At 37.1% G+C, this 7093-nt stretch overlaps 1 pseudogene; it reads right to left on the bottom strand.

Annotated features, from left to right (window-relative positions):
• Positions 1-1043: 1043 nt before the first annotated feature.
• Positions 1044-7093, bottom strand: part of LOC107656027 (calcium-dependent secretion activator 1-like) — a 109832-nt pseudogene continuing 103782 nt past the window's right edge.

Genomic DNA, 7093 nt, shown 5'->3' on the forward strand with positions numbered 1-7093 from the left:
TGGAACATATTCTGCAGTAATGGCTGCTGAAAATTCTTTTTTTTTTCCATCAAAGGAATAAATTACATTTTAAAATATATTAGAATAGAAAACCGTTATTTTAAATTGTAATAGAATTTCAAAATATTACACTCTAAAAAATGCTGGGTTAAATATAACCCAGCGCTGGGTTAAAAAGGGACAAACCCAGCTATTGGGTTGTTTTGACCCAGCAGTTGGGTTCAAAACATCCCAACTGCTGGGTCAAAACAACCCAGTAGCTGGGTTTGTCCCTTTTTAACCCAGCATTTTTTAGAGTGTACTGTATTTTTGATCAAATAAATGCAACCTTGGTGAGCATAAGAGACTTCTTTCAGATCATAATAAAATTCAATTAACATTTGTCATCTTCCTTGGGACTCTTTATTTATATATAAATGTATAGAATGTTGGAATTTGTTAGTGATAAAATACAGTTTTCGCTTTGTCTAGTAATTCTTGTTTGGTATCTAAAACCACCTGATCATTTCAAATCACATCTAGGTTGTTTTTCTTATCTTTGAGGACTTGTTTTCAAGCAATCTATGTTCTAATTAAGATATTCCATCTTCATTTAATATGCCACGGGAATAATATCTAATCCTTTGAATCTATACTTACTGTCTTGAAGACCAGACTGATTTGTTTTGAAAATCTTACATGAAAAATGTTAATCTGGTTGAGAAGATCTGCCTTGGGACTGGTCTGTGTCATCTTTGGTCAGTCAATCTCCTTCTGTCCTGCAATATAGGCACTGAAGATGAGCTATGACTTAATCCCAAAATGTTAATCTCAGACTTTTTTTCTTTTTGGTGGAAGTGGGTGGGTCTGGGGAGAGGTTAAGTCATGGTTGAAGTATTGTGTGCTTTACTGTAAGTACCGAATGAAGCCTGTGCTGTATGCAGGTGTTGCTTTTGAGTGGGTGTAACTTTATTTATAACCAATAAAACATTGTGACCTTTATTATTACTCATTTAAGAGCAAAAAAGTTTTGAGTTTGAATTCTTTTATTTTTATTAGCCTAGATTCTTGCATTCCAACTGTGGGTGTACATAAGGCCGACGCAAGATGAATCCACCGGTTACTTTCCACAAAATCAAAAGCTTTCGGATAAGATATCTGACAATTGGGACATGCAGCTACTGCACAAAGGGGAATATAAAGCGCTGTATACACAAAACAACAATGGCAATGATGAAAACCTGCAAGCGTTTGGAGGCTATCCGAATAGAAGGATCAGAAATGCTTTGTTGCAAAGAAACAAAAAGGATACAAACAAAACGCCTCCTTGTGATCCCACCCCCAAAATACAGAATAAATATATTTTTAAATTTTTTTTTTTAATTATGCATGGCTTAAAAACATAAAAAAGTATTGATGTCAGTTTAAGTATATCACAAATAAGCAATGGGAATATATTGCGTCTCTAAAATACAGCTACAAACATATCACCATAACTAACTCGTTAAAAAAGGTGTCTCAAAACATTTTGGATTTTTGACATGTTGTTGAAGTCAGCTGAATATATAAACATCTGAACATGTTAATACAATCATGTCAGTTGGCCTACACTCCAAAAGAAACAAGGTCTATGCACAGTTATGTACCATTAATGTATTTACAATACATTGAAGCAGCGCCATACGGATTTGCATTGAACAGGGACACGACGAGCATTATTCCTTACCATCTCACAACATATTTTACAAATGATACTCCATATTGCTTATAAACATTTAGAAATGAATTTCAGACATTTCACTTATTTTTTCCCCCAGAAAAACATCAAACTGTGTCAATTAATTTTAAGTTCGGTTAATATACTCTTTTGTTTTTGTCATCTGAATTGAGATTTGTATTTTTTAGTTTAATTTGAATTGAAGTTGGTCCCTTATTTGTCATAGAACATGACGTTAACATCCAGACATGTACAAGCGATGGACTGGTGAACATGCATCATTTTAGGCCACAATAAATGTGTCTAACCGAATTGTCCACACCTAATTGTCTCCAGCAGGATCTAGTCATCTTCCTCATCGCTGTTCTTCATGGATATGCCTTGCATCCCTCCCTCTCTTACAGATGCTGTAGCCTCTTCTAGAATCAGCCTGTTTCTCACCGTCTCATACATCTTGCTGTTCAGAGTGGAGTCCAACACACCTTGTAGTCGGAAATCACGATACTTTTTCTGCAAAAAAAAAACAAAAAACAGAGAGTATTGTAGGAATAGGTATGGGGCATGAAGCGGAATGACATGAAGTGGATCTAGCGTGCGTGCTTAGTTATAATCACGGAAGAAAAAAATATTTTTGTCTCTTTTCATGAATATGGGTACAGAACTTTGATGTCCCATTAGATTTGAAGCAGTAAGCATGTTTATTTGTATATGTACACCCTATTAAACTATAATCTTAACTTTGCATAAAAATAGGTACATTTAAACAATCGCCAAGCACAACCTTCAACCCTATCACTACTGTTATTGGAAGAAAAAAAGATCAAGGAGATATTTTATTCAGTTATTTAAAAAGGCACACTATGGTTCAAATCTTATATTCACCAAGGCTGCATTTATTTGATCAAAATCAGTAAAAATATTATAAAAAAATAAATAAATAAATAAATAAAAATTATTACTATTTAAATAGTTGTTTTCATTTTGAATATACCGTAAAATGTAATTTAAAACTATGATGGCACAGCTGAATTTTCAGCACCATTACTACAGTCTTCAGTGTCACACGATCCTTCAGAAATCATTCTAATATGCTGATGTGCTGCTCAAAATACATTTCTTATCAATGTTGAAAAAAGTTGTTCTCATTTTTTTCTAGGTTTCTTTGAAATAGTCTCTTGTAATACACAAAATGTCTTTACTGTCTTTTGATCAATTGAATATGTTCTTGCTGAATAAAAGTATGAATTTCTTAAAAAATAAATAAATAAATTACTAACCCCAAGCTAGTTGAGTGAAAAATAAACCTGCAGCCCTGTTGCCTATAGGTTTCATTTCATCTTATCAATATTTTTTATTAAATTCTTATTCCTAAAAATAAAAACCATGCGCATGCATGTCACTGATTTTGGTAACAGATATTGTACTCTATTTGTGGAAAGTTGCATCTAGCTGTTATTCTGGTTTTGTTGGAAATTGTAGATGAGGGAAACATGACAATGAGGTCTTCTTTATCCAGTACTAAACCTAATCTATGCTGGGGAAAATGAAGGAAAAAAATCTGATATAGATCTAAAAAGAAACCCGCATCTGTGAGATATATCCACACACAGAGAGAGACACACCATATGAGTGCACAGAAATAAATGTGTAATGTCATACTATGAAATCCTGTTGATCTTGCTGTTGTAAAATCAAGCACAGGCGGAGGCTGCAGAGGAAGACCGCCTTCACTTGGCTGATCCACCTCTGTAATCTGAATCTGATTGGATGGCATGTGCATATTTTTATAGCATGTGTTTACAAGTACATTTGGTGCAAATACTGTGCTACGATTACTTCCTGCACATACTTGGGAAGTTTTGAATCTACAACTGTTCTGCGTTTAATTCAGATGCACAACTACCCACACTTTAGTGGTCAATGATGCTGTTGTTTTTACCTTTATAATTCTGATGAGGATTTTCAGCTGATACACATGCAACTGCAGGTCCATACGGTCTGTCAGCCAGGTGCCCAGGAGATTCATTGTGCTGGTGTACCATTGCTGAAACACAAATACATTGTTCTCCAGCAAAGACAGACACACATATAAATGCTGCCACACACAAACACATAGGAAAACACACCTACAAAAACACAAGTGTAGGCAGTAGATTTGTATCAAGAGAGCAGATTATGTGAACGAAAATCCTAGTATCTAAAAATACTCACCAATCTGATCTAGCACAACTTTAAATCAGCAATGACAAAGATAGACAACCTAATACACTATACCAGTCAAAAGTTTGGTATAATTAAGATTTTGGGCTCAATAAACGTATGCATTATCACAGTTTTTTCTGCTTAATATTTTTGTGGAAACTGTGATACATCCACCTTCAAACGTTTGGGGTAAATAGGATAAAACAATCGAATAAAATAACTTAATACTTTTATTCAGCAAGGACAAATTAAAATGATCAAAAGTGACAGTACAGACATTTATAATGTTACAACAGATTTCTATTTCAAGTAAATGCCGACCTTTTGAACTTTCTATTCATCGGAGAATCCTGGGAAAAAAATGCATGATGGTTTTCACAAATATACTGAACAGCAAACAAAACCTGTTTTCAACATTGATAATAATAAGAAATGTTTCTTGAACATCAAATTTGCATATTAGAATGATTTCTGAAGGATCATGTGACACTGAAGTAAATAAATTATATTTTAAAATATATTCAAATATAAAACAGCTATTTTTAATCATAATAATATTTCACTATATTACTGTTTTTACTGTATTTTAAAATCAAATGAATGCAGCATTGGTGAGCACAAGTGACTTCTTTCAAAAACATTAATTACAAAAATACCCAAAATCCTAATTATTCACTTTTGACCGGTAGGAGTTTTCTTCTACTAAATTTGGCATCAAGTAGTTTCACTTGTAGAGGGATATGGAGGAAAATGACTGGCAGAACAGAGCTTAAAGAGGCACTGCGAGCAAACTGGTGACATTACAAGGAGGGCTGTTCATAAAAGAGGTCCCAACAAGCTCTGCCTTGGAGAAAGTCCTTCTGTCACAGTCATGATCCTCACCCAAAAGCTCCACCCAGGAACTGCTAATTGACAGTTTCAGATCCCATCAGCTGTCTCCTGTGCTGCTTTTGGACACTGATCATGAGAGATGTTGCCCATGTTAAGCCAGCCACAATCCTGCCCTCAGCCTGCGCTTCAGACGGTGGCACTTTCTGTCACATTGAGGGAGAAACATACATCATTCCCAGCGGACATGTTGTCTTTACCGCAGTCACAATGAGCTCACTAATGTACCCGTGGCTCAGGGTCTTATTTTTTTACGAGACTTCCTCTCTCTTAGTCTCAGAGTGTTGTTCTCTATTTCTACTCAGTGAAAATCACTGAACTCAAAGCACCTCCTAAATAACCAGTGCACTTAGCTTTTAGGCTACAGACGTTGGACCGTGGGGAAGATCTTGTTTGAAGTCTAATTGATTAGTTATGATCGAGCTGGTCTGATGGTAATCAGAGCTGACTGAGTCTCAACGGTTTAGGAGCTGAGCAAATCGAGCCGTAGACACAGGAGATGTGTCTTGGGTAACTGCAGCACACTTGACAGTTTACTTTTTATAGATCTTGCATGCAAAATCCACTTTGCACCCACAGTTTGAAAAAGCATTGCGGTTCTGTTAGTGATGATCTAAAAAAGGAAACTTTCACCTTGTCAAAAGACTTGAGTAGTAAACATAACACAATTTGCTAAGCCAATTGTTCCAGTGGTTCTACCAGTTTAACACACAATGAAAGAAGTGCAATCCATTGGCGTTTAAGTGGTACACTGGTAAAATTATGCCACTAAGGTGTGTCTGAATAATCAAATGGGTGTTTTAGGATTTGATCTAAGTGGCTGAGCTTTGTGGCTTGCCCTACAGTGAATCAGATTGGTGTTGCTCTGTGAGGGCTGGTGCTCTGTGCCTGTGAAAGATTGGGCAGCCGGGCCGCGATGGACCCCCACAGGGAGTCCAGACCTGGAGCAACTGCTCTCTCTCACACTCAGTCTTTCTCTCATGCTCACTCTTGTTCTTCTACATTTGTTCCTATAATAGTGCGACCTCTCCATCCTCTATCATTTTAAAGGAATGACTCACCCACAAATAAAAATACTGTCATCATTTACTAAAATCATGTCAATCTAAACCTGTATGATTGACTTTCTTATGTGGAGCACAAAAGAAGACTGTTTTGAATATTTTGATGAATGTTTTGAAGAATGCAAACTGGTTTTGTCTGTAGTATGAAAGTCAATAGAGTCTGAAAACAACACTGGACCCCACTGATTTTCACTGTATAGACAAAAACAGATTGTATGTTCCACAGAATAAAGAATGTTTGGAATGACTTGTAAATGATGACAATGTACACGTAAATGTACATTAAATGTACATTACATTACATTAAAGAAAAAACAGTTTATTTAAACTGATTACTTGCAAACCATCAATTCACTTAATGACATAATCGATATTTAAAAATTGAAATTGCTATAATAATACTGTAGGAGTTCCACTTTATAGTCCCTGCTGTGGGTGCCGAATCAGAATCAAATGATGCACAAGTCCAAGAAAGACATATATTCATATAGTACGTTCTGCTAAATAAATTTTTGAACTCATGAGAGACTCGTCCAGTAAGACCGCATCCTCTGTGGTCTTGGTTGTGAAATGAACAGTGCTGGCAGTGGGACATTGTTCTGCTGTCAGCAGAGAAACAGAAGACTCTCCGAGAGCGTATTATGTACTGTGGCACTTTTTGGATATTGAGCAGCGGGAAGCTGGCAATAGCTGCTAGCCAAAACAGGAGTATCATGACTCTGAATGCATAATGAAAGAAGCGGATATGGGAGAGAAAAAAAAATCTGTGATCATCTAACGAGTTCCATCTGATATTGGAAAGCGTGAGGGCTGTGTGTGTACACGCGTGTGTGTGTTGGACGCGTACGTTATGGTTACGGATACAACACACATGAACATCTGCAGGGCCCCCACACCTCTAGCGGGGAGCGCTGAAAGGCTGAGCGACCTCCTGCCCCCTGCCACACCACGCACATGCACAAGCCGCGCTCCTAAGCTTGCGTTCACACTCTCGTCTTTGACATGTTACAGGAAGCCATAGCGCCTAGCAGGGGGGCAACAACAGAATTCAGTGTAAGGTTGCACATCCATCCACCCCCGTCACAGACGCGCGCACACACACACACACACGCACGCGCGTTCACGACTCGCTTTTATCAAATCCTGAAGCACCTGAAGGCTAGCGGCTCCTATGTGAGGAGGACCAGAAGGAAGAAAGAGCTGGTAAGGGCCGAGCTCGGATTAGAAAAAACACACTCTTACA

Source organism: Sinocyclocheilus anshuiensis, unplaced genomic scaffold (genome assembly GCF_001515605.1).
Source record: "Sinocyclocheilus anshuiensis isolate Anshui unplaced genomic scaffold, SAMN03320099.WGS_v1.1 scaffold51, whole genome shotgun sequence".
NCBI lineage: Eukaryota > Metazoa > Chordata > Actinopteri > Cypriniformes > Cyprinidae > Sinocyclocheilus > Sinocyclocheilus anshuiensis.